At 38.2% G+C, this 27,198-nt stretch overlaps 1 long non-coding RNA gene across 3 annotated transcripts in view; it reads left to right on the top strand.

Moving 5' to 3' along the window:
- LOC309634729 overlaps nucleotides 1-23,412 on the top strand; it is a 32,013-nt gene extending 8,601 nt beyond the window's left edge. The window contains exons 2-3 of one of the 3 annotated variants that reach the window (XR_014248379.1): nucleotides 63-2,227; nucleotides 23,008-23,412. This is a non-coding gene — a long non-coding RNA (uncharacterized lncRNA). Of the gene's footprint in view, nucleotides 1-62; nucleotides 5,065-7,045; nucleotides 8,681-23,007 lie in introns of those variants that run through there. The other 2 variants (XR_014248380.1, XR_014248381.1) reach the window with 2 other exon arrangements.
- Nucleotides 23,413-27,198: the final 3,786 nt, after the last annotated feature.

The raw sequence follows: 27,198 nt of genomic DNA, 5'->3' as shown, positions 1-27,198 counted from the left end.
CTTCTTTTGAGTCCTCATCAAGGACTTTCCTTGGATTCATTCCACTTCTCAATTTTTTTCAGCATGTCATGTGTTCACTTCCGATGTCTGGGACACCTGGCTCTCAGCTGATCCAACAGGCAGAGAATTAAGGAGAACAGGTGAGGACAAGAGATTATTTCTCCTCTGAAGCTATGTTGGCCTTGTCAGAGCTGTCTTAATAAGAGCACAGGTTGTTGGTTCAAAGAACTGGTACTGAAAGAGGACTTTGGGCTCCAATATCGTATATACTCTGTTAGTGGGCATCTGGCCACTCACTGGATTAATTAAACAGGTGAAGTCCTGCTGTGCAGGTAACACCATGGTAAAGCAGGCAGGCTCTATATCTAGACTGCCTGCATTCCCATATTGGCTCTCTCACAGCCCTGCTGAGTGATCTTGGGCAGCTTCTAGAAACCTTAACTATTCTTAAACCTTAAGTTTCCTTCCCTATAAAATGGGAAACAATCACATTTCCCTCCTAAAGTTAGTCCAAGGTTGAAATGAATTAGTGTATGCAAGATAGAACAGGGCCTGCCATATGTGTTACTTACTATTACAATTAAAGAGATATTTGATATTGTTAATAGTATTAGCTTGTTAACTACTCCCTCCTTTTTAGGATTAGTGTGGAAAGGATTATGGCAACCCACAGGGTTTATAGACAGTGAAGACACTGCCTCCCCAGGTCTGAAGGATATGGTGGGATGATGCGACTAGTGCCACTGAAGTGTGGATGGCACCCACTTGCCATGCCCACTCCTCCTCTCTGAGTACGTGCTTCAGCTTTAGTACAGATGAGTCACTGGCCCAAAGCCAGGCTACAGAAGCTACCAGGTACCCCTAGTGCATGACATAGAGACAAGTCTTGATTTTCTTCCAAAGGAAGTCAAAGCATGGATTTGGTGAGCAGAGTTCAAATCTGGGCTATGGGAAGTGTGACTTTCCTCACTGGTGGCGTTGACATTCTGGAGGCGCCCACGCATAAAGTAGGCTGGCTTACTGTCAGCACCAGCCTGGTATGAGACCTATTCCTACCCTTTCTGCCAGCAGAGTGTGAACACTTTCACTCCAGGACATGATTTGCAGCCATTAAAATGTTTGTGAAAAGTGTATAATAACATGGGAACTTTATGTTATAAAGCCAAATGAAAGAAAACATGAAATTCGTTTTACGGTGTTATTTCTTTTTTTCCCACCCCATTAAAAAAATCTGCCCTTCCTCTAAGCGCCTATTTTTATCACAATACAGATAAGTGCATTTTAAGACACATAACACCTTTTAATAAAGCATTTGTTTGCAATTGCATTTTGAATTAAAAATGAGCTCTTTAGGGTAAAGTTTCTTCCTTTTTCTACCTCAGCCCCTAATACATTGCCTAGCACATAGCAATTATCCAATAAGAATTCACTGAAAGAATGAATCAACAAAAATCTTTGCCACTAGGCTAATTTAAAAATTAAGATACACTTTCATTTTTTGAATATTTTGAACACTCTTTTTAGAGGCATGGATCTGGGTTTAGTTTCTTTAAGTCCTCAGTGGTCAGCTGGTTTGTTTTTATGAGCCCACATAAATTAGATTAAATAACATCTATTTTTCTTTGGAGAAGTGGTATTATTGCTCAGAATCATGGGTCTCTTTGACATTACATCACCAACCTACACACATTAAGCTCCTTAGCCTAACTTGGAAATTAATATTTCTTCTCCCAATCATTTCTTTTGCCTGTCTATTGCATTCTTGGTAGGGTTATATTACCTCAGACACTATATCAGATGCGGTGTCCCCAGAGCTTTGCAGAAAAAGGCTATTACTTTCCTAACGTATGATCAAATGTCTCTTTATACACAGCTTTGAGAATCACTGCCTGTTTGGGTATTGTGTTACATTGTGTGTGCAACTCTAATTTGTCCTCAGTTTTCAGCCGTTTGTCTCCTTTGGTGATATTGATTTCTAGAGCAATTCTGCTCATTGATTTCAGACTATTTTCCTGAGGTCTATTCTTGTTTGTTCTCTTCAGCATTTATGGAGTACTTCCGAACTTAGCTTCAAATTCTTATATACACCCTTTAGGAAAGTCTTACAGTGTCTTTGAAGTAGTTCTTTCTCTTTTACAAATAGATATGAACAAGTCACAGGAAGGTAAAACAAACCTCTCTGGAAGGAGTGATTTTTGGCTCAAACAAGATTAGGAAGATGTATCAGGTAAGCTGGGGTGGGGATGGTGATTCCAAAAAAAAAAAAAAGTTTCCTCATATGCCCTTGGATAAATCTTAAATCTCAATTTACAAACTGTAAAGAAGAAGGATAAGGAAATGCTTTTCCCTCCCTATCCACTACCTACCTTACAAAGTTGTTGTAAGGATCAACTGAGATAATGGATATAAATATTTCACAAAGGGGAGTTTAGCTCAGAATAAAGTAGCAGTGAGCATGTTTGATATATTCTAACTCAGATCTTAATAAGAAGTGTTAACAATGAAATAATCACTAATGCTGATGGCCAGTTGAGCATTTTTTTACAGTTTTTTCAACTAAAAGAATCAAGAATTCAAGCATGAAAATTCTCTGTGTGCTCAGTAAAAATGCATGAGATTCACAGATTTAAATAAAGCTCCTCTTAGATGTGTCCTGCCTCCTAGAAATTAAAATGATCTATGAGGATTTAAAAGTACCAAACCAGACAGACCTGGTTTGAATCTCAGCACCACTGCTAACTATAGCAATCTGGGTACTCTTGGAAGAGTGGCTTACCTATAGCTTCCTTAACTCTAATGCAAGGCAAGGTGCCAGCATCTGTTTGAGGATGAAATGAGAATGCAACCCAAAGACTGAAAGCTGGGTCTGGTTTGAATGAATATGTTATTATTAGTTTTCCTTTTAGATACATTTGACTGTGAGTATTCCTTTTTTAGTTAGATATCACTTGAAAAATGGCCTCTGGTTCCTTCCTTCTCCTATTCTCCAGGTTTGTGTGTTAGATGCTGGGGGGTACAAAGATGGGTGAAATAGAATCTGAGCAATCACTAGCTAGGATGTGGACCTGTTCATTGGTGCATCTCCCTGAATAACACTGTATCTGGTACATAGTCCATACTCAATAATTTTTTAATTAAATTAGTTAATGTCTCAGTGCTTTTGGCTGAGCAGCGGAGATGACTATGTAAAAAAGTTTGCAAAATGCACTGTAATAAATGTTATAATTTAGGAGTCTACTGTCTCAATTTAATTTCATTTCATCATAATATTCCACTGTTGTTTAGTTGAATTTCATTTGTTTTATTTTCCTTTTTATGGCTACATTGCTATTGGTTCTTAGGCTTTTCCAACATTTGCAGTGCCTCCCAATTTCGTGTCATGTAAATATTTCATTAACTTTGTATTTATTCCCTCTTCCTGATGTTGAATAGAAATAATTTTACACAACCATTACTAACACCCACCTTCACTCTCTGGCCGCCTCCTCATAGCCTATTAGATACTGCATTTATCATATGCTTTGATCTCTGGCCTTTGAGCGAGTTTGAATATTCACAACTATAATTTTATGAAGAGCAATTTCATAAGCATATTTTCCAATAATATATTTAGGAAGAAACTTAGGAGACCTACATCAGAGCATGTGCACGTGCACACGTGTGTGTGTGTGTGTGTGTGTATTTGTGTGTGTGTCTGTGAGAGAGAGAGAGAGAAAAAGACAGAAATTCAGTCAATTTAAATCCAAATCAAATTGAATGATTTATGTTTAATAATAATCAGGTAATCAAATGATTTAGAAATTAATTTCTAAAGCAGAATATACATTAGATCATGAATAAGGACATTAAGTCTCAGATAAAATAATATTAGCTAATGTTTTTTGAGTACTTACAGACTGTCAAGCACTGCTCTAAGTTTTTTTATGAATTAAATCAACATTTTTACGAGATAATTCTAGAATTTTCTTTCATCTACAGATGAGGAATATGAGGCACAGATCAGTTAAGTAACTTGACAAAAGTCACAGAGCCAGTGAACATGGCAGAGTTTGAACTCCAATCCCCACACACTGGCGCCAAGGGCTCATTTTCTTCTGGAATAGGATTTTTAGCTGTCACAACTTTGTCTGCCAAGAGTCCATTCCTCCTGTTTCTTGTAACAGCACTTTGATTTATCTTTGGGCACCATCCCAGACCCAGTGAAGAAAGACTCAGTAGAACTGTTTATCAAGTTTCTTGACCTCTCTTTACAAAGAGAGATGTGCGTGACTTGAGAGCCATCAAACTCTCTCCTCCAAACTTTTATCTTGATGGGAGGTCTAAAGAGACTGAAATGACTGAAGTCATTCAAGATGGCACACTGAAGAGACTCTATTAGTTCCAGCTTTTGAAGTCTCTGGAAATTCTCTGATTTCTGGCCTTCCAAAGTCTGGTTTTTCATTTCCTTCAATTCTCCAAGGTTCTTGAATAAGGCCATGAATTATGATTGTACAGGTTATTCACTGCCCAACTATAGCGGGTACCAGGCTCAAGTAAAGGCAGCTTTGTCCCTGACATCCACTCAGCACACTCCGTTTTGTCTAAATTAATCATGGTCAGTACCTATTGCTTGCGCTTAAAGAACCCTAATGAAACTCCCAGGATACAATGGCTATTATGAACTGAACTGTAGTCCCCCAATGTCAATATATGGAAGCCCTAACCCCCAATGAGACTGTATTTGGAGATAGGTTTTTTAGGGAGGGAAAACCTCATTTGAGGTTGAATGAGGTCATAAGAATAGGGTCCTAATCTGATAGAAGCAATGTCTTTATAAGAAAAAGAGACACCAGAGACCTCTCTCTGCATACACATAGAGGGAAGGCCATGTGAGGGCACAGTGAGAAGCCGGCTGTCTATGTGCCAGAAAGAGAGATCTCACTAGAAACCAACCCTGACAGCACCTTGATCTTGGACTTTTAGCTTCCAGAACTGGGAGAAAACAAATTTCTGTTGTTTAAGTCACCCAGTCTGAGGTATTTGGCTATGGCAGCCTAACAGACTAATATGATGGCCTTGAACTCTTCCAGGGGAAGAGTTCTTCCACATTCTCTTTGGGAGAATGTGCTGTATCTCTTGCTCTGGCTGTCCAGAGACTAATATCTACCATGTAAGGCTATTTTGACTATTCCTCCCAGAGTAATCATTGTGTGCTGAGTGATGAGGAGTCAGAGGCGAACAAAGTAGATGCAGTGTCTGCCCTCATGGAGGTGATTTAAAGTACGTAGTGCTAACTTCATGGACAACTCCTTTACATCCTTAAGATTTCTGCTAAAATGGGGCCTTCCTTGACCACCTACCCCAAGAGGCAGTCTCTTAACTATGATTTCTCCCTGTCCTGCCCTGGTATTTTCCTTCTATAACATTTCCTACCAGTTGACAGATTAGATATTAATTTCTTGATCTTCTCATTCCTGTTTCCCCATGAAAATGTAAACTCCATGAACTCGTGGGCCTGCTTTTCTTCATTGCTGCATCTGTTTCAGCTACACGGTGTTTGGCATCCAGAGAGAGTCAATATATCTTTATTAACTTGAATGAATTGGGGAGTGAATAAATGAGGTACATAGCAAAGTGAAATTCTCTATTGCTATCAATTCAGAATTTCCCTAACTACTCTCTACATGCTTTCCCAGTGTGTGAATGGCTTCTCTCTTCCAGAATGTGTTTCTTTCCAGCACCATTTGTCTGCTCTGCTTTTTTAGTCTCTCCTTGCTTCTCTCTTTCTTCTTTTTTCATTTATCTTCAAACCTGCTTCCTCTACTCACTCTCCCATTCAAACTTGTCCCTCTTTCTAGTTATAACTTTAATAACAGATCATAATACAAGGTACAAAGCATATTCCAAATTACTTGATTAAGCAGTATATCCATTCTTATTGATTAAAAAGCTAATGAAGTCATTTAGGTAAAATTCTATTAGATAGAAAAGGGCAAGCCAAGTTATATTTGATTTCCTTCCTAACTGACTAGTGAACCATGAATTTTAAAAAAAAATGGTTCCTCAGTCCTATAACAACCCCACGGCTTCATGTTGAAACCACTGATATTCCCACTAACATGAATTTATAAAATTAGATTTAGTTGCCAATATTAAAAATCGTTTAATGCCATACTTAAAAAACCCTCAGAACCTGGGTTTCTGGATCTTCTTGAGAAACCACATCCTGAAAAGGCCCTTGTTGCTATCCAACTAGCAGCTCTGTGCGATCTACGGTTCTCCCCTTCTCTTCACCCAACGCTCTTTATTAGATTCCCTGCATCTGACTGCTTTTGTCCAGTTGCATCTCATGGTTGGCCCCTTGAGGTATGTGACATCCTAACACTGATCTACCCAAAGGGATATTTTTATAGGATAGTAATGGCTACTTAAATAAAGCTACTGCACTGAATGAAATCTTTCTAGATTATTTTAATGGAGTAAGAAGGATTTTAAATTGAAATCAATTTGGATCAGTATTAATTAATTCCCTGTCGAATTTATGGTCTTTTCCTGTCCTTTAAATGCCTATAGCAAGTGTCAAACAATCCCTCACTAAGACATTCAGTGCTTCTTCAGTATCTGGGCCTAGTGTTATCTTTCCTTAAAATGGGCTCTCATCCAACATCTCAGTCTTACAGCTAATTCTGCTCTTCCTTTCCATCCCAAGTCCCAAGAACTAGGATCTTGCATTGTTTCTGGTGCCAGGACCACAGCTTGTAGCTCCATTTAAGTAACAAGACTTTCTCTTCCTGGCTTTCTGCCTTTGCAATTTGATGGTCCACCTACTCTCACCAGTTCTTGTAGGGACTAGATTCTTGAATTTGAACTCGTATACATACACTTTATACACTCTTCCTTGGAAATTTAGGAATCTTTAGTCCTCTGTGTTCTTTAACAAGGTGAGACGTCGATGCATAGTGCCAGATGAAAGCAAAGTACAGCATCGGTTCTATTTTGTGTAAAGTTGCATTGGAGACTGTGGCTATGGTTTCATTAAAAAGGAGGCTTCTCTCTTTCCCCAAAGCTAGATCTTGAGGCATTTATCCAGAAAGTGAGCATACAGAGATGACCTTTATACATGAAAAATCCACATGGCTTCATCAAATATACAATCTCCTAAAGGATGGATAGTTTCAGAGAGAAAGGAAGAAGGGTACAGAACAAGGTAAGCCTCCAGGTAGGCCTTTAGAAGGTCTGTTTTGCTATCTGGGCCAACAAGATAAAAGCCTTCCTTAGTGATTAGGATAGCAGAAGGGAGGTAAGCCCCGGACCACTTCCTTTTTTTTTTTTTAATGCAATGACACTGCTCAGGGTTGATATGACAGTATATATCAGGTTTCCCCCATGTTCAACTGGCATGTTATTCTTCTTTGTACATTGATTAGCAAAGGAAAAAGTGTTAGAGAAGAGGTAGAAATATTTAAGACTGCCTTCTCTTAGGGCTACAGGGATCAACCAAAATTGGTAACATAAGGATAGAACAATGCTTCCTCTGAAATCCATAACAAGTGAATATACATACTGTGCCCATTTTACAGGTGAGGAAACTAAGGCTTAGAGATATTAAGCAAATTGCACAAGGGTATATGCCTAGCAGGTGGAAATACAGAACTTGAACTTGGTCTCTATTTCTTGTTAATAAACTACCCTGAATAGGAACTCCTGCCTGCCTGGCATTTCATTTTCACAACTGTGGATGGAACCAAGGTTCCTACCTCAAACTGCTATGAAGATCTATTCTGCAGGTTCTTCTTTACCTCCAAGTCGTTCACACTGACACCTGTGTCTCAGTTCTGACCCTTTCAACAAACTAATGTGCTTTGGATACAACACAGGCCATCAGAGAGAAAATGAGAGGAATAACATTAATGTTTCTGTTTAATTTCTAGAGTCCAGAATGAGAATACTATTCTTTGCTTAAAGGCATTAAATGTTTATTATGGGAGGTAGAATTATGCAGAGAGATTGGACTGTACTTTCTTAACAAGAGAAGTCGATGCCCTGGGACAGAGAAATGAGTTCATTTATTCATTCAAAGCAAAGACATATTTGTAAATGATAAAATATTTTATTTATTTCACTACTTGTGAAAATAGCCCATAGAAAGGGACCACTTGTAATCTGTAAGCAAAACTGCCCTGTGGCTTTTGGATAGATCTATGATAGATCTAGATGATAAGAAATGGTGTAGTGAGATTCGATTTAAAGGAGGTATTTTAAAGCTGGATGTAAATCTCCTGAGTGAATTTTGTCCATCTTATTCACAGCTATTACCCTAGCACTTAGACTATTGGAAGATACATTTTAGACACTTTAAATGTTTGTTGAATAAATTAGTAAAATTTTGGGAAACTATTAAGTCATGGGGCATTGGGGCGTAAGTCGTTCACTAGAGTATGCAGATGAATAGTCTAGTCCTGTGATAGGATATTATTCTTCAGAATTTATTTTACTTTTTGTTTTACTACAGTTAGCTCCAAGCATGTCTCTGAATTAGCCAAAGCTTGCATTGGCCTCCAATGCAGTTGAGCCCCTTGAAGAATTCTCTTCTTACATTAGGTGTCCATTTCCCTTATGGTCCTTCCTTTCATTTTCACTTTATAGCTCCTGAATCTAAAATATGCTTTGAAGAAAGCATTTCCAACTTATATTAAATGTATACACATCATGGGGCTTCCCTGGTGGTGCAGTGGTTGAGAGTCTGCCTGCCAATGCAGGGGACACGGGTTCGAGCCCTGGTCTGGGAAGATCCCACATGCCGCGGAGCGACTGGGCCCGTGAGCCACAACTGCTGAGCCTGCGCGTCTGGAGCCTGTGCTCCGCAACAAGAGAGGCCGCGATAGTGAGAGGCCCGCGCACCGCGATGAAGAGTGGCCCCCGCTTACCGCAACTAGAGAAAGCCCTCGCACAGAAACGAAGACCCAACACAGCCAAAAATAAAAAAATAAAATAAAATAATTTTTTAAAAAAACCACAGTCAAAAAAAAAAATGTATACACATCATAAATTTTTACACTTTCGGTAGGGATGAACATATAAACCCAAGACAAAAGAAAAAAGAAAAAGAATTTTCCCTGGTTGATTTTCACATAAAGGAGAGCAAGTATGGATGTCTTGATGGACCCACCAGGTACTTGCCGGCCCCTCTGTCACTGCAGGGTAAGCAGTTGCCTATTCAGTCTGCATATCTGACGAGTCTTGGGACTGAGTTTGTGATTGCTCAGACACATTTATTAATATTAATTTAAAATATTTAGTGCTACGTAGAGTGTGTCTCTGGACGATAAGAACTACTCAACTCAAAATGGTAGTGTTTTAGTCTTAAAGGATTATTTATTAAATGCAGCTGCTTTAATTACAGATTCATTCAGTTTCAAGGGAGAACCTTGAGAAAGAAAAACAAAAAGAGTCATCAGAATGTCAAGTTTCTTCACTGTAAGATAAATCTAACAAGATGGAAAGATTCATCATGCTGAGATAGCAGAAGTGATCATACCATACAAAGGCTCAAGGCAGAAGGAACAGAAATCCATTATCTAAAATATCTAACTCCTTCAGAGATTTATAAACACTAGTGCATAACCTAAGGAAGGGTGAGTCATTGCTTTCAGTGTAGTTAGCCTGGTATTCACCCACTAAAGGAAGGAAACTAAAAGTTTATGAAGAAGTAGTAGAAATTGCAATATGGTCCTTATGCTATTTGCATGTCAGATTCTGTGCAATTTCCAAATCGCCAAAATGGAGAGTATGGACAATATGTAACTATTTCCCCTGAAAAATTTCATTTTATACATGCATCTTCAATTCTTTTTAGTCAAAATAGTCTATGGATATACTGCTTTCCTATCTTCTATGATACAGATTATAACAGCTGTCATCCAGTAGGTGCTCAATAAATATAGACTTGAAGAATCAACAACCTTTTCCTACCACTCCATTTTTTCTCTATTTAGTTTTATATCTGAACATTAACACTATTAATATGGTTAAAAAAATAATTAAAAATATTTCTAAGAGTCCCTTTAAATTTTTTCACTGTTGTATTTTCAGTTCTTCTGATTACATGATAATTATATCTAAAGATTCCTGTATCAAGAACATGGAACAGCGCTGTGTCCTTTTTATTATTGAAGGTCTATTTGGGGAGCGGGAGAGATAAAATTGTTTGTTCAGGATGAATGCTGTTCTATTAAGCATTAGTGAAAGTTTCTGAGTCTCTGCTCAGGCCCATGAATTCTATGATAGCCTTCCCTATGGTCCCTGCTTCCAAGTTATTTAACTCTGGAGCAGCCTCAGAAACATCTTCCTGATATTTTAAAGGTCTCTACTGGATGCCACATGGAGGCCATCAGAGGGTACCCTACCCTCTCATGTGCTGGGCAGGTCCTGAGGAAGAAGCCATCCAGCTCCACACGTTAGCATCTCCAGAAAGAACTCCTTGCATTACCTCTGGGCGTTGCTTCCATGACCTTTTATGGTGACCAGTTTCTAGACTCCATTCATTTATCTCAAGCGTGTAGACATCAAGATCACTTGACAAGAGAATGCAGAAAGCAAAAGTGACAAGAAATTAAGGGAATTAGGAACTTTCCTGCTCATTTCAGACCTATCAGTGGGCAGGGAGGTGGTGGGGCTTAGTGGGGAAGCATGCTAGGTCTGGAGTAAGACACTTAAGTTTGAATTCTGCCTCTGCCACTGTTTAGCCCTGGTGTCCTTGGGCAAGTTGATTAAGCCTCTTTAAGCCTCACCTTCCCTATAATAATCCTTCCTTCAAAGAGTAGGTGTTATGACCCTGAAGTGGGATAGTATATGCAAACTCCTAGTACATAGTAAGTGCTCGTGTTAGTATTGTTGTTGCTTTGTTGTCTTTTATGAACTAGCCTAACCACTGCCTGCTCAGTAAATTCTCACCCACCCAGGAACGATTCTTGCAATTTCCGATACACATGTCTTTTAATTACCAAAACAAGTGGACGTTTTCTGATTTCCCAATAGTCCCAAGTATGACTTTCATTATGTTCACTGAAAATAAACCTTGCACAAGATGTGTCTACAATTTCGTGGGTGCTTTTAGTTGTTACATAAAACCTGAACAAAGAAGTGTGAATAATGCCAGAGTTCCCGTTCATCAACTTCCCCCTCAGAGACATTTACAGTCTTCAGAACATTTCTTCCTATGTCAGAGTACTGTCTGCAGTTTCTCATTTTCCTGGGGGAATGACTAAGTTCTACGTGTTTAATTGTTCTGTAAAACCTTCCTTTCTCTCTTGGGAGGGGGGAAAAGCATGAGAGTCATACTGAGCCCCTCGTTCAGAAGCACAATGCTGGGTGTGGGGGGGGAAGTGGCTTTGACTACTTCACAGGCGAGGCAGCTCTGAAGCTACCCCAAGAAAACATTCTGTCTAGAAAGCCTCTAAAATGGCTTGTTAGCAATATCTGAGAGAATGGCAGTTCCCTCTGGTTTTATTTAAAGATATAAAGAATGCAAAGGGAATTGGGTTTTCAAAACGCAGCAGAGAACATTCTTTCTCTTACTTGCTCTAAAGTTTGATTTGGTTATGTTGCAAAAAGAAAAAAAGTAAAAGAAAGAAAGAAGCAAACCTATTTTGGGGATGGAATGTTTCCCTTCCATGTTTTTTAAGATCACTGAGTTCTGTAGTTATCTGTACACAGATCTAATGCTATGTACCCATCCCACTGCCGTCTTGCTGAAATCCTTATAATCCCCCATCCCTTAACGAATAAATTTGGGAAAAGCAGTTTACTTTTTCACCTCCCTATTTCTTCTCACAATGTTCACCCTATTTGGAATCCCCTCTCCATTTCTCTCCATCTATCCAGTTTTCAAAGATGTAAGCTCTTCCCAAACCAACCCTAAAAAATCTCAAGCCCAGCTGGGCCCTTCTTCATTTGTCAGCTGTTGCCTGAGGTGCCTGTATTTCTCATTTCGCACCTGTCTGTCATGTACTACATTAAGGGGGCAGGTCTGAGATTGTTTTGCGATGCTACCAAATTTGCCATACAGTGAAATTTTGTCTTCCAATCTGGACAGTAGTTATTTGGGTCCTACTCTGCCTTATACAAAAGAAGTTTCTTAGCATTTGTTATTTTTGAAGCAGATGATTATTACTCTATTTTGTCCAAGTTTTGGTTATAAACCCCATTTTTATTGTCTACGTGGCGAAGGGTCATGGAGGATTGGACACGCACTCTGATTTGTTGCTTAATGAGTTTCCACAGTATTCATAGAAAAGCTGATGTCTCCTGGAATCCTGGCATCATTGGGAAGCCTGCCAAGTCATTCGGTCCTGCATTGACCATAGGCTCGAACCACAGGTCTGTGTCTTCTTCCAATAAAGATGTTACATTTATCCTAAAACTCATAAAGGAATGTTAGAGAATCAGAAGGAATCGTGAATGTCAAGTTAACTAACTATTAGGGCTTTGGAGTAATAAAAATAAAACTGGGACATTAAGCTTTCAACCAATAAAATTAATTCATTGGTCTGAAGGAGACTGGTCCTTGTTAGTGTATCTCAACATAGTTCTTGCTAACAGTATTTGTTTGGATATATAGATAAGTCATATAACAAATTCGAGGATGGAGATGTGATGAGAATATTGAGCCCTATAATTATTAAGTAGACCAATCTGAGGACCAATGCATTAGTTATATCGATTGAAAGCTTACAGCCCTGATTTTATTTTTATTATCCCAAAGCCCTAATAGTTAATTAACTTGATGTTCATGATTTCTTAGACTCTCTGACATCTCTAAGTTTTATGGTAAATTTAACGTCTTCATTGAACGTGTCTGGAGATAACCAGCTGGCCCAGCCCTGCACATCGGCCTGGAAGGAGTCAGGAGGTGGCCCAGGAACTGGCAGTGCTCCAGATGAGACTATCTCTCACCCCAGCACGAGTGAGAAATGCACAGTCCAAACAACCCCCTTTCTCCACCTTTACCTCCCTCCACCCAAATAAAACCCTCATAGCCCCATCACTAACTTTCTGGAGGCAATAGGTCTAACCTCATGCCCTTGTGTCCCGGTTATATCAGTATTCAAGATGCATTGGACACCCAGACTATCTCTTCCCCCATAGAGGTTCTCCTCCCAAAGCAGTCTGAAGGGCAGTGAGGCCACAGTTCACCACTGCTCTAGTTGCCTCTTCTCTCCTTCATTTTTCTCCATAGCACGTATCACTAGATGAAATACTATACGTTTCACTAATTATCTGTCTCCTCTGACTTGAATATACATTCTGTAGGGGCAGGTGTATGCGTGCATGTGTGTGTGAAAGTCTGTTTCTGCATCTCCTGTGTTTATAATGGTGCCAGCACGTTGTAGGCACTGGGTAGATGTTTGTTGAATGAATGGATGAATGCATGTATCGAAGTTTCCCTGGAGAGTTTGTCTGCTAACCAGGTCAGGGCTCTGCAGAGGCAGGCCTTGCTCATGATTCCTGAAGCCCATCTCCTCAGCCTCAGCTGCTTGTTTGCAGCTGATACCCCTTGGTTATTTCTTAAAATGTCTGTGAATGTTTCAAAAGCCAGCCCAATATTTAAACTCTCTGAACAAACGTCACTTCCAGGGCTTTATGGTAAGGAATAATCCAAGAGAAGGACAAATTTTAATGCCTGTAAATGCTGACTGCAGTCTTTTTGAAAATAACTAGACATTTATTCATTCATCTCTCTATCCAGCCATACCTCTATTCAACAAATTTTCATTGATCACATATTATGGGCTGGAAAATGTGTTAGACGCTGGACATATCATGATGAGCAAAGCCAAGACAGTAATTATCCTCATGGAGAATTTACAGACTAGTGAAAATGATCTAAATTTTCAACCCTGATACAATGACTCAGCAGATTGAATAAGATAACTTATACTATATTTCGATTTTGATGACAAAAGAATTGTGTGTTGTCATATCATTATCCCTGTTCCTCTCTCTATCCTACGTAATGTCCACCCCAGACCTTTTCTTTATTATATTTCTAAACCTGGAACACCTCATAGTTTTCCCTTCACTTACTGAGTGGTTATATTTATTTTTTTCTATTATTTTCTAATAAACTGCATATCTCTATCATAAATTTACCACATTGTTTTTAATTATTTGCTTATTTATTAGTACTCTCTTGTTCAGTATTCAAAACAAAGTGTATGCCTTATTAATTATTGAAACTCTAACACTGAAATCACTCTTTTGATACATAGGAAAGTACATATATGTTCACCAATTCATGGATAAATCAATCAATGAATGAATGATGGACTTTTAGCACTACAGAATGACAGGCAAGACTTGAAATTAGATATGGTCATTCTTTAACAATTTTACTCATATGCAGTAAATATACTTAATCTGTAATGTGAACTTTCATCTTCCCAGTTTTCGTATAATTTCTATGTTTATGTATGCATGACAAATTCGACTTTCTCTGCCCTAGGCTGATGGCTCTAATTGTAAGTGATAATGAGAGAAAACATACACTAAACATCTAAAATGTTTCAACATAATCTCTCAATATACTTTCAAATCTCTTATTTCTGAATCTTACCTCCATTTCTATAGAGCCTGGTTGAATTTGCACTACCAGTAGTACTATAGACACAGCATTGTATATTTAAGACTAACCCCCTTTAGGTTTACCAAATTACTCTGGTTAAGGTTTCTATTTTTAGTTTAGGATCTAGTCAATCACATAAATTAACCAATATTTACTAGGAGTCTGAGATACAGCTGTCACTGTGAGGGGCCATAGTGAGAAAATGTATCAGGCAGGCAAATTGCACATCAGAGAAAATATTTCAGAATCTTCCCATTTATTTAATATCTTGTAGCATGAATGTCAATTTCCATTGTCATTTTTTCCCTGCAAAACTGCCTTTTGGTAGGTGAATTAGTTGTCAGAATTCACATTTGTCGATTTTCATATAGTATAAGTAATGTAGTTATCTCCGAGTAATTAGAAAATTACATAGAAAAATGCACTTTATTGCTTCCTTTGTTTCCTGTTCATTGTACTTTTAATCTTTTTAATGGAAACTATCAAACATTAAAAAAGGAGGTAAAATAGATAGAAAGGGTAGCATGGTGAATCCCAAGAACCAATAACACTACTTTCATCATTATCAACTCTCGTCCAATCTTGTCTCTTCTGTATTGATACTAATTTCTCTTCCTCACTGTACTGCTACACTCCACATTGTTTTGAAGTAAACATATGATTTCATCCCTAAATATTTGCATATATAACTCTATTATCATATAAAGGCACTAAATTATTATTTTAACAAAATCACAAAAGAAGTGTCATACTAAAAGTTTTAACAATAATTTCTTAATTTCAATACTCATATTTCCAATTGTTGCATAAGCAATTTTTTTTTTCCTATTTGCTTCCATTTGTATAAAGTATAAGAACGGGTGAGACTAGTTTCTGCCATTGTAACTTGTTTATACCCTTTGCTTAAATCAGGGTATAAACAAGTCACACACATGGAAATTGGTGAATATGATCCTTAATTTTCTTCTGTGTTATAGGTCTCTTCTCCTGTAACTATTTTCCTTTGCAATCTATTGTTAAAGAAACCTTATCATTTGTTCTATAGAGCTTTGCAAAGTCTGGATTTTGCTGACTGCATTGCGATGGTTTCATATTTTGTGTTCTTCTGTCCTCTGTGTTTCTTGCAAATTGATGGTTGGATATAACAGGATTTAGGTTCAACATTGTTGGCAAAACTTTTTCAAAAATGGTGGTTTGAGCTTCCATCATGAAACAAATAATGTCTGATTATCTCCATTTTTGTGATGTCAGCAATTATTGATGCTCAGTTTTCTAGATCAGTTTATTAGTAGCTATGAAAAAGGGACATTCTAAAAACTAACTTTTTAAGTCTATTGACTGAAATATTTCTATAAAGAGAAATATCTCTTTCTTTACTATTTGTTTCCCAAGTAGTACAATTCGTATAGGGAAGTCAGCTTATGCTGACATTTATATGCCTAATTTGTCTACTTACCAGTTTTCAAAATAGTAAGTTAGTTTATTATCATCTATCAACAACAACTTTTTTGTTTTCTGTTTTTGGTATCAAAAAGAATTAATAAGTTTAACATATTTTGTATTTTCAATACATTGCAATTATTATTACCATTAATCAAGGTATCCCAACTTTGGCCAATGGGAGGCTCTTCAAATGGCCTTTGAGTCCCTTAGATAGAGCCCTAGTAGACTTTGACGGATTCCTTGTTGTTTGGTATAACAAGAGAATCTGGTGTTTGTTTTTTTTTTAACATGTTTATTGGAGTATAATTGCTTTACAATGGTGTGTTAGTTTCTGCTGTATAACAAAGTGAATCAGCTACACGTATACATATATCCCCATATCCCCTCCCTCTTGCGTCTCCCTCCCACCCTCCCTATCCCACCCCTCTAGGTGGTGACAAAGCACAGAGCTGGTCTCCCTGTGCTATGCAGCTGCTTCCCACTAGCTATCTATTTTACATTTGGTAGTGTATATATGTCCATGCCACTCTCTCACTTCGTCCCAGCTTACCCTTCCCCCCTCCCCGTGTGTATTTTATGTCTCAGTGATGAAATTAGCCCTTATTCCAAAGAACCCTTGCTTCTTTCAGTGGGAAATGATGTTTAAAAAATCTAACCTAGGGCTTCCCTGGTGGCGCAGTGGTTGAGAATCTGCCTGCTAATGCAGGGGACACGGGTTCGAGCCCTGGTCTGGGAAGATCCCACATGCCGCGGAGCAACTGGGCCCGTGAGCCACAACTACTGAGCCTGCGCGTCTGGAGCCTGTGCTCCGCAACAAGAGAGGCCGCGATAGTGAGAGGCCCGCGCACCGCGATGAAGAGTGGCCTCTGCTTGCCACAACTAGAGAAAGCCCTCGCACAGAAACGAGGACCCAACATAGCAATCAATCAATCAATCAATAAATCTTAAAAAAAAAAAAAAATCTAACCTACACACTAAGGTTGCTCATTGCTATTAGCTCATAATGATTCCTGGGCTTCTTCAGTGGATGGACAGAGGAAGGGAATTGAATGTTTGTATTTTTAAAGATAAAATACTGAAGAATAAATGTTGATAACTACAATTAAAATGACACTATAGAATTTTCACTTAGTTCCTTCTGTTTTACAGCTGTTTCTCCTTTCTCCCACAAGAAACCTGACAGCCACTCTGGGAAAGAGTAAATTTGAATATCACATACTCATTTACTTTATCCCATACTACATACATGATTTTCTCAGAATAAAATGCCAGTGTTACCAGCAATCATATGATAATTAAAACAAGTAATTTTTAATACCTCTTTTGTCTTTAGGATATGTCTTTCTAGAGATGACTTATCAAATTACTTTGTTTTAAAGGCACTTGGAAAAGGTGATTTCTGTGTGGTTATGCTATAAACTAGAGAAATATTTGAGTTGATGCATTTTATTTTAAAATTTTAGGGATGTCTTTTAAAATTTAATTTTGTTTTATATGTATCCATACATGTTTTTAGGTCAATTTTTTTAAAAAAACAACAATAAATAATGACGCATAGCTGCTACCAAGATCTTTCCTAATCTAGTCTCTGAATTCCTCTACAGATAACCATTAAAACATGTTATGGTTTATCCTTTCATTTTTAATATTAGTATATAATTCAGAAATATATATATATTTTAATCGTTTCTTGGATACATATTATTTTATCAGTCTTTCCTCTTTCCCTAAGTTTTCTATTTTATTTGCTTTCTAGAATTGTTTTTTTTTTTTTTAAAGAAGGGCTGTATTTTTTTTTACAACGGTTATTTTTATGGTAGTCCAGTTCCCTTAAAATACTCTTAGTTTTTTTTACAGTTATTATCTATTCGTTCACTTTGATGATCAAAATTAAAATAAACTAATAGCTTCTTTTTTCCCCTTGAGCCTAGTATCACTATAGATATGGTCCTTTGGTTTTTGGCTTTTGTTGTTTAGTTTCTCTGTCTGTTTTTATTGAGGGGTTCAGGTAGATGAAAGAACAATGCAGCATCTACCTCTGTTTCCCCAGATAGTACACTAATACGTTACTTATTTTGCTATCTTTATTGTCACACATTATTGGGAATTTACTGTAGCAGAAAGAGAAATCAAGTTTATGATTTGACTTTCTCTTTTGCAGCATTCCCAATTTAAAGAAACCAAATTTATAATATGTTATAATCAGAATAAGAAGTAAATAGCTTGAAGACTCTTGCTGGTCAGAAGGTAAATGTCCATCATATTTGATCCTTAATATTACAAATTTCTAGGTAATTACCTTCTCCTGAATGTTAAAATCCTCTAAATAGTTTTACACTTTTGGTATTTGTCAAGTGTCATCCAGGTTATTTTGCCTTTGTTCTTTTATTTTAAAAAGTTAATCTCATAATTAACAAAAAGCAATTATAAAATACTTTATAGCTCATAAAAGTTATACTGAATAATATCTGTGAACTCTGCATGCCTTTTATAATTTGTAAAGTTTTATTTTAGATAAAAAACAATTACCCTGGAAACTAATGGATAGCTCCACTGTGATGAGTTCAATAACCGTGCATTAGGCTGAGGGGGTCTCGGAGGAGGAAAGTATAAAAAGGATGTGAGCTGATTGCAGTGGGGATAGAACTTTTGTATTTTTCAACCAAGTCCCTTCAGTAATGGAGCTTATTTATATTTTTTGCTTTGGGTCATCCTCTCTTCAGCTTCTTGAATTGCAGACTCCCAGCATTTGTACAGTGGAAGAGATACATCTGAAAGCTCTTCCCTGCTTCTGTTGAATTTGGATATTGTGTGTGTGTGATCTAGCCTGAGTCACAATCATTTGATTCCAGCAGTGTGATTACCTTATTAGAAAAGCTAAAAGGGGGAAATCAGACTTCTGATGGCAAACACACAAAATGTGTTCTGTGATATTCTTTTCAAAATGAGAAATAATTCTCTTCAAACTGTTTAGTTCTTATGTAAACATCAGGTAACAGAGAGTAAACGACACCTGTAGAAATAAAGAATATATTTTTTCCTGTGGCTTTACTCTACCATGTATGCTGTTTGAAGCGTATTGTGTGCTATACACATGAGGCATTGGTTAGGGGAAACATTTATGCAGAAAAAGTCTGCCTCTATCTCTGTCACTGTCTTACGAACTTGGGCAGGAGAAAAGAAATCCCGTCTTGGAAGACATTTTCTGTAACACTTCTATGTTTGCACTAACAATTTCGTTCCCATCTCTTTCCCCAAATGCTAACCACAGAAACATTTTGGCTACTGCCGCTAAAAAGGCAGATTATATGCACCTTGAACATGAGTGCTGTGATGCTTCATTTCTGAACAGAGATTTGTGTTGCCAGTGTCTTGGTCTGCCACTGAGAAGGATCTGGATTCTTCAGGACTCCTGCATTCTTGGGACCTCACCAGAATGGAAGGGGTTAGAGCCCTGGGCTTTAGAGCATATCTGAGCCTTACCAGGAAGCAGAAATGGCCCAGGCTTCTTGTTTCAGCCCTGCTGGGCTGTTAAAGCAGGAATTTCCCAGATCCTGCACTCTGTACCTTTTGGTGATCATTTCTTTTCATAAAGGCTGACATAATGACACTGACACCTACTCGCAGTGCAGTCGAAATGAAGGTGATGTTTTCAGAGAACAACACGCTCTGCAGCTTGGAAGTTCAGCAGAAGCGGAGTGATGCAGCCCTGCCTCAGAGCAAGCCGGTGCCCACGGATACAAAGTGCTGCAAGCGAGCTACCAGCTCCTGGGTATGTGCTCAGGAGACTCAAATCATCATTCCTCATCTCCTCTCACATCACAGTCATTGTCGACCTTCCCACCGACTTGATATCAGCCGATCACCACAGCTCATTGCTCCAGCCACCTGGCCGCCTTTTGTTGACGCATCACACCAACTCCCTTCCTGCATTAGGGTCTTCTAGGACTTTTCTCTCTGCCTGGAATGATCTGCTTCAGGTCTGCCTCTAGATCTTCCCATGGACATTTCCTCTGGTCAATCAGTTCTTACAGAGGCTTTCTTTCCACATCTAAAGTGGTCCTACGCACTCCCTAGCACACCGTCTCATAGCACTTCTTCATATTATCCTAAATAATATTGCTTATTTATTTAGTGAGTTATTTTGTAAACTTAAGCCCCTCCACCCCACACACAAACAGACCGTATGCTTCATTAAAAGAAAGTCTACATCTAACTCTTGTACATTTCTGTGTCTCCAGTGCCTAGATAATATGCACTCGGTAAATATTTGTTGAATAAACGATTAGTCTGTATTTTCTGCCTTTTGGTGCAGGTGTAGCTCAAAAAAGTCACTTTAAAATCAATAGCATTCAATTTTTCTTGAATATAACTCTTATAGCAAGAACTAGGGCTTCCCTGGTGGCGCAGTGGTTGAGAATCTGCCTGCCAATGCAGGGGACACGGGTTCGAGCCCTGGTCTGGGAAGATCCCACATGCCGCGGAGCAACTGGGCCCGTGAGCCACAACTACTGAGCCTGTGCGTCTGGAGCCTGTGCTCCGCAACAAGAGAGGCCGCGATAGTGAGAGGCCCGCGCACCGCGATGAAGAGTGGCCCCCGCTCGCCGCAACTAGAGAAAGCCCTCGCACAGAAACGAAGACCCAACACAGCCATAAATAAATAAATAAATAAATAAAGGAGTTCCTTTAAAAAAAAAAAAAACTAAATGACTATGCAAAATGTGAACACAGTCTTGTGAAAGCTGGAATTCTGATGAAAGCCTAAAGACACATTGGTGGTCTGTGGAGGAATCCATATGGATGATGTGGTTCACCTCTTATCAACTGGCTCCAATGATGTTGACGACACAGTCTCTACTCCCTCTTTTATGAGCTCTAAAAGAGTGTGTTTTTGTGGTATTTGTACATTTGTGTTCTTAAATTGAGTGGTTTTACGTGTTGATTTTATCTGTTGATGGGTAACTTACACGAATACATGTTCTTTGGCATATTTCAGAGTAAAGGCGATGAGAGTAACCCAGTGATTGATGCAGTTTGGCGAATATAGATATAAGGACTCATTACCTGCCTTTAAGTGGTTTTCAGTTCAGTACAGTGATAGAGGCCCGAGAAGGAAGAAACCCTGGGAGAATCCTCTTCTGGCTTCCTCAGATTTAATCCTCCTCTTCTGTGACTTGCTAGAATTGATCATTACACCATTGAGTAAATTGGTAGAAACATTTGGGGTTTCCTCCCTCATCCATACAGGGTTTTATTATGTTGATGTAAATGTTGGTCTAAATTTTGAATTAGCGGAGTTGAGTGGTTTGTTTGGTTAAGTTGGATATGTGAACTAATGAACAGATGGTGGCACCCGAGTGATTGATGGTAATCCCAGGTGTTCTCCACCTCATAAAAGAATGGACATCTTGAGACTCCTTATTTTTACAGCTCTGTGTAATGATCTCCATTTTGCAGCCATGCAAACCCTGCTGGGTCAGAAATGGTGAATGGAAGGAGAGGATTTAGCATCGTATTGGAGTCACAGGCTGCTGGAATGAGCCACCACATTCCCTCCCCTCCTGTGTGTAACTGACTATTGCATGAAAGCGTGAGAGATGCCCTCCACCAGAGACCCACTCTCTTGTTCTTCTGGCCCAAGGGTTTGGGGAAATGATAATAAGTCAGTTAGAGCATTTGCTTAAAAATGTGGGTATTGTTCTGTCTTCTGTCATTAGAAATAGATGAAAGTTTCATAAAAGACTAGATACAAATATGCAACCAGATCTGTGACGTGATCATAACTGATACACAACTTTCCATCTTAGATATCAATTTGAGTAACTGAATTCCAAAATTTCTTGAGCATAAAACTGCCATAGAACTCTAAAGGACTATATAATAGGCTGACCTATAATTTTGGAAGAAGTGAAATTTTCCTGTTAATCATTCATTTTCCCCTACCCAGAAGTTTCATGAATTTAATTACGGCAACTTTTTGTCAAGAATTGTGACGTGCAATTAACACACTATTTATATTCTAAATACTTTTCGGGCCAGTAAAATCTCCAAAGTCTTGTTCAAGATCATGCTGTTTAAAATCAGTAGCTTTGTTTCAAGTTCTGACTTAATCACATGCTAGCTGTATGAATTTGGGAAAAATACTCAACTTGTTTAATTTTACCTGATTCAGCTTTAAGAAGGCCATCCCTCCTGACACTCTAAATCAGAGACCAAATCCAGAATATAGATGGGACCCGCTGCAACTGTATCCCACCTCACGGAACTTTTCTGCAGCTGTGTAACCAAACCAATCATACTGCTTTACCAGCACCGCCTGGATCATTATGGCTATGTGGGACCTCTGAGAACTACCTCACAATGACCAAAGCCGTTGCTCTCTCACATCCAGACAACACACTTCTTACGGAAACTGCACCTTGGGAACTGTGGCCCCAGCCCAAATAACCATCCTCATTGTAACCCATGTGAGACAAAAAAAGGAACTTTGGTCCGGTGCTAGGAGGAATTATGGGGACCCTAGCTGCAGCTGCCCCTTGGGGAGGATTTGCCTACCATGAGGCAACCTCTTCCCTGGATAGCACACTAAAGAAAACTGGAGACAGTCTCACACTCTTACAAAAATCCCTAGATTCCCTGGCAGGGGAGGCCTTTGACAACCACCAGGCCCTAGACTATCTCCTAGCAAGCTAAGGAGGGGTTTTTGCTGTCATAAATAAAACACGCTGCACATATACTAATGTCATGGGAGAAGTAGAAGTAAATGTTCAAGAAATCCATGAACAGGCTTCCTGGCTCCACAGATATAATCAAGGGAAGCAAGAATGGACCGAGACCCTGAAGGGTTGGTTTCCAGGATATACTTGGCTTCTCCCATTTCTAGGTTCCATAGCCACTATATTTCTCCTCTTTCTTTTTGGTCCTTGTATTTTTATCTACCTAGTTAAATTTCTATTCTCTAGAACACAACAATTCCAGCTTCAGATGATGCTACACCAGGGATTTCAACCCATCCCACCTGAAGATGAGGACCATCAACACCCGCTGGGCAAGGTTGCTTCCCTCTACTCCGCACTCTCCTTCTCTGCCACTGTAAACAACCCCACGACCCCTCTCTCTGACAGATAACAAGGAGATCTGGACCCCCAGGTAGGAACAACAGCCACGCTCAGCTTGAAGCAGTTACAGAAGACAGACCATCAACCCTTTGCCCCTTAAAAGATTTTAAGAGTGGAGACTCCTTGAGGGGGAATGTTAGAGCAGGCAGATAGATAGCTGAATATGAGCAGAGGAAAGGGGGCACGGGCCAGATGGCAGGAAACCACACAGCTTGTAAACAGCAGGGGTCCTTGGGCAGACAAAAAAAAGCAGGAACCTCCAAATTGACAGGAAACCACATTTTGGGGTCCTAAGTGTCCTGGAAGCAGACAAAGAAAGATGGGAAAGGGCGGGAATCGCCAGCGTCCTAATGTAACCTTTTGCTCATTGTGCTCTCATTACAATAAAATTAACCTTGCGGATGAGAGGTTCCCATCATGGACTGATGCCGTGGGGCCATGACACTTTTGATCAAGACCAAATAAGGACAAAAATTCCTCCTCTACCAAGGAAGATGGAGCTGAGATGAAAATCAGGGAATATGACCCCCAAACCCTTACCTCCCTAATGAATATTCTGCCCCTTCATTTCCACACCCCATATAACCAGCTTGCTAAAAAAACTCGGAGCAGCTACTCACCTGAGTCTACCTGCTCTCCCCTTGAGAGCATACTATCCCTTAATAAAGCCTCACTTTGCTTTCTTGACCTCCCTGTCTTGTCTCTGAATTCTTTCTACACCAAGATAAGAACCTTCTCAAAAAACCTTTTTTTTGAGATTAAGATGGAAAAGTTATTCAAAACGTGTACCACAAGTCAATTAACAGAAATCATTATTATTACCCCATACCTAAAGCTACATTGAGTTACTGGTTCCCAGTTGAGGAGATCTTTTAAAGCCACAGAATAATTAGTGAGTACTGTTAGAACTGTATAGTTGAGTAAAATAACATATATACAACATAAAGATTTACTTTCTCACAAATGAAAGAAAAATTAGAAGACTTCTGAGCATTGCCAGCTTTAAATCTATATCTGTAACCAATCTATACAGGTAAAAAGTTAAGAACTTGGCCTTTGCTCTGAATTTAGTCATTGAGAAATGTGACAAAACATTATTAGTCTAAGTAGAAGCATACAATTGCCTTTGGGATTTAAGATCAAATAAGTTTCTATGTCAATAATTGTGCCCGATAATAACCTATAAGGCAAAAGAATCTGAAAAGGAATATATATATATATATATATATATATATATATATATATATATATATATATATATATAACTGAATCACTGTGCTGTACACCTGAAACTAATATGATTCTATAAACCAACTATACTTCACTAATAAAGAAAAAATAATTGTGCCTGAACTGTTGGACTTATGCTTTGCTACAACACATTAATCCCATTGGTTAATGTGGGGGAAATTTATAGTTTCATGAATGATTCTATTTCACCAGTGGAGAAGGCATACAAAGGGGACAGCCTGAGGTACAGATTGATTGGGTCTATGAATAAGGAAAGATTTTAACCAGAGAAGCAAACCATCAATGGGAGAAATCCTTGGAGTTGGGAGGACCTATACAGACATAACGATTGATGACACAGGATGACACAGATACTGGCTATTTATTTCAAAACATAGACTTGTGTTTTCTCTGAGCATAATTTCTCAGTCTATTCTCAGATGTCAATATGGTCTCGTATGAAGTCTTAGAGGATACCAAGTGAACAAAGAAATTAAATATCATAGGTCTGTATCATGAGCGATTCAGTGAAGAGGTCCATCTGACTTAAATCAGGTAATCTATTTCAGGAAAGCTCTGAAAAACACATCTACTTAAGGAAAGCTCTGAAAAACACATCATTTTATAATCAGAAAAATACAAAACTGTTGCTACTCTGGAAATAAAAAAAAGACTAGTCAGGTTTCAGAAAAATCAGTAGTTAAGAATGACCTGTTTAAGATGGATTGTCTGTTCATTGAGTTTGTGTCTTTCTGTATGAAAGCAAATCTGACACCTCCCCTTGCCTCTATTATAAGTCAGTGTGCACATAACATACCACAGTCATAGGGTGAAAAAGAAACTTTTCAAACTGAAATAAACTGAAAAGACAGTTAACTCTGTGTAGCTCTAGTCCCCAGAATAAATTAATCTTTGAGACTTTCCTGAAAGTTACTGACTTCTTAATAAACAATTTTATCCCCGACTTTCACATTGCTGATGTGAAAATATAGAAAAGCCTTTGCAAATAGCATATATATTTGAAGAAAACTGCTAATTTCCTACCATCAATTGGCTAACTGTAAGGTAACCTTCGTTATTTTATGGGGATCTTTTTAATTTTCTTTCTTTCTTCCTTCCTTCCTTTCTTTCTTCCTTCCTTCCTTCCTTTCTTTCTTCTTTCTTTCTTTTTCTTTCTTTCTTTCTTCTTTCTTTCTTTCTTTCTTCCTTCCTTCCTTCCTTCCTTCCTTCCTTCTTTCCTTCCTTCCTTCCTTCCTTCCTTTCTTCCTTTTAAATTTGGATTTCAACTTCTTCTAAAGCCTGGACTCCCTGGTAAAACTTCTTCATAAGTAAACTAGTTTGCTCTTCTAAATAATTTTACCTCTCTAATCCTTCCTTCACACGGACAAAACTAAAGATAATCAATATAATACTTCAGTATAGTAAAATATTTTCTGAGAATTATGTACTGTAAGGCAACATGGGTGTTAATATATGTTAGAGGAGACAAATGATTCATCCTAAAGCAGGATTTTAATGAGGCTTGGTTGTATTATTCCTCTATACAAGGAGAAAATCAATAGTCAATATAATAAAAGCAAGATAACATTTATACTAGTATGAAAAACCACTACAGGACCTAAAATCAGAATACCTAGAGACATGTATCATTATTATCGATGGGCACACTTAATATAGGGATATCCACTCTCACTCAAAACTCTAAAGCAATCTCAATCAAAATCCCAACTAGATAATTTAGAAACTTGACAAATGTATTCTAAAATTTATATGGAAGAATAATGTACAACAAAGACATAAGTCAACTAAAAAAAAGAAAGCAAAGAATGAGGAATTGCCCAACCAGATTAAATAATGTACTCCAATATCTATGACAATAACACAGAATGGATTGAGGCAAGAACAGAAAAATAGAAAAGTAGAGCAGAATAGTGATCTCAGAAAGAGAACTACATAAATATAGGAAATTGATTGTTGGTAAAACTAATACCACTAAAATTGAACAAGGTTTGGGAAATTGGCTCAGATATGAAGAAAATGAAATTGAGGTCCTTACCTTGTATCATATATAAGAGTTTTAAGTGTAAAAAGTAAGAGTATAAAGCTAGTGAAAGAAAATTTGTGAGAGTATCATTATGACTTAAGAGTGGGGAGAGTTTTTTTTAAAGATCCAAAAAGCATAAATCATAAGGTAAAAAACTGATTTGTTAATATCAAGATGAAAGCTTTCAGGTCAGTGAAGGACTGGATAGACAAAATTAATAGGTGATTATTTAGGAAAAGATCTTTGCAATTTGCAAAACCAAAATGGAATTTATATATTTATTTTATAATAGAATTCTCCAAAAAACAAGGAAAAATAAGGAAGGCTATCTAATAGAAAAATGGTCAAAAGGTAAGAAGATTTTAGAGGCAATTTTTGGATGGGGAAACCTACGCATAAAAAGTGTGTGTAGTTGCTAAAACTCGGTAGTAAATTTGAGAAATCCAAACTGAAATAAGATAACGTGCACACCTATCAGAATCATAAAAATTAGAAGGGGGACGATGACAATTGGCAAAGAACTTTAGGAGAGAGAATTCTCATGCCCAGCTTGTGGGAATGTGAGCTGATACAAATCACGTTTTTTTGGGGGGGAAATGATTTTTTGGAAATCAATCTGGCAATATTTAGCAGAATTAAGAATGTGTGTAATCCAGGTCCCTACGGTAGCACGTCTGGATATATGAACCGATTCATTCACATACAGGTTGTAAGGAACATAAACAAGAATGCTCATGTTCAGGGTGGTGTTGAGGCAAACT

Source organism: Balaenoptera borealis (genome assembly GCF_965194805.1).
Source record: "Balaenoptera borealis genome assembly, chromosome: 9".
In the NCBI taxonomy this organism is placed as follows: domain Eukaryota; kingdom Metazoa; phylum Chordata; class Mammalia; order Artiodactyla; family Balaenopteridae; genus Balaenoptera; species Balaenoptera borealis.
Note: the sequence above shows the minus strand (reverse complement) of the source record. Positions and strands in the feature narration are given on the sequence as shown.